The sequence below is a fragment of the Phymastichus coffea genome, unplaced genomic scaffold, assembly GCF_024137745.1.
Source record: "Phymastichus coffea isolate CEN01 unplaced genomic scaffold, Cenicafe_Pcof_1.1 PCOF00022, whole genome shotgun sequence".
Lineage (NCBI taxonomy): Eukaryota > Metazoa > Arthropoda > Insecta > Hymenoptera > Eulophidae > Phymastichus > Phymastichus coffea.
The window spans coordinates 1,720,211-1,722,078 of NW_026706833.1; positions in this window are offsets into that span (position 1 = coordinate 1,720,211).

Here is a 1,868-nt window from a genome sequence, read left to right on the forward strand (position 1 = left end):
CGAGTGCGTGACGAAGTGCTCGCGATCTTCCGTGAGCACGGCGAAATCGGCGAACAAAACGAGTCCCTCCTTTGTAATCCTCTGAAATTATTGTAACGTGCCTCCGTGCGATTGTCCGTGCGGGCGCAGACACGTGGCCGTCAAGGACGCCGCGTGAACTTACGTCGTCGCTCTTTTATTGTTAATCGTAGAGGAATAAATATTGTTAACGTTTATTGGAAGTGATTATTGTGTGCCCCCGTCATTCTTTTCCTCTCAATCCAAAGCCCAAAACGCCAGTTTAGTGACGAGGCCCGTCATCACCGTTCAGAGGAGTGAAAGAGCCTCCCTTGCCTTCCCCTTTTTAAATAATTTGTGATACGGCGCTTGAGCACGGGCCCTTGCATGGCTCGTGAGAATTACATTTCCCCAAAACGCGTTAAATTTTAAATAATAGTGTCACACGCTTCCCGATTCATCGTCCGGCCAATTTAATATCGGCATGGCTTCTGACGAGCGGAATTCAGTTTCCGTCACCGCTACTATGAAAGAAATCTTACTTGCGGAAGAGATTCAAATTAATGACATTCTCAATCACATGAAGAGACTGCCGACAGCTGTATTTGGTATAACAAACCTTGTAAAACACTCCATTGACGTACAGGGTTATGAGCTAAATAAACATTGCTACCACCTAGTATCAAAACCAATAGAGAAAGCCCATCGTCAACAATTAGATAAGCTTATAGCCATTGGCACAGTTGTAAAAACTCTTGGTCTAGTTAAGTAATCTGTCAATTTCTTTCCTCATTCTTTCCTTCTTTAGTTTCGCGTACGAATATATATATATATATATATATATATATATATATATATATATAACGCACGTCCCGGTTATTGTCCGAACGGATAGACCAAAAAGTGCGCCTGAGATTACGTCTACCTCAAACGTGCCTGAGATATATGTTGCGTCAACCAATGTTACATATATAAAGAAAAAAACATACAAACGCAGAATTATCGCAGATCACTGAGTTCAACCCATCTCCACCCTACATAAGCAACAGATTACTCATAATAAAAAGCTACTAAACTACTTAAAAGACCAATTACATTTATACCGCCTTTCAGTAAACTTGATGGTAACGAGGCAAGATCGAACGAAGAAAAAGCTGAAACGTTCGTAAATCATCTCAGTACAGTATTCAAGCCTTACCAAAAGAAAATCACCGATGAAGAAGAATTCTTACTAGACGGCTCTGACGTTCAAGACAGTACACCAATCAAATCGATTACAATAAAGGAAGTATTACAAATTATTAATAATATTAAGAATAGAAAAGCTCCCGGATCTGATAATATCACATGAAAAACAATCAAAAGTTACCCTTAATTGTAATGAGATATCTAACAATTGTTTTTAATGGAAGCTTGAGTCTCTATTTTTATTCCCAGTGGAAAGTAGCAGAGATTGTTTTAATACCTAAACCCGGTAAAAAACCAGAACTAGCAATGTCGTATAGATCGATTAGCCTAAAATTTTTGAAAAACTAATTCTAGCAAGAATTAATCCAACAATACTCATTAGAAAAATTATCCCTCACCATTAATTCGGTTTCAGATATAACCATTCTACGATTGAGCAAATAAATAGAATAGTATCTGTTACGAGGAACGCCATCGAAAATAAGCAATACTGCATTGATATATTCCTGGATATTGCCCAGGCTTTTGATAAGATTTGGCATAAAGGGCTACTGCACAAGCTCAAGATTTTTTCCTTGCCCCACTACAAATGGTTACAGTCTTATTTTCACAATAGAGCCTATTAAGTGAAAATAAATGTATAAAAACGTATCATGTTAGTTAATAAAAATAGGAGTACCACA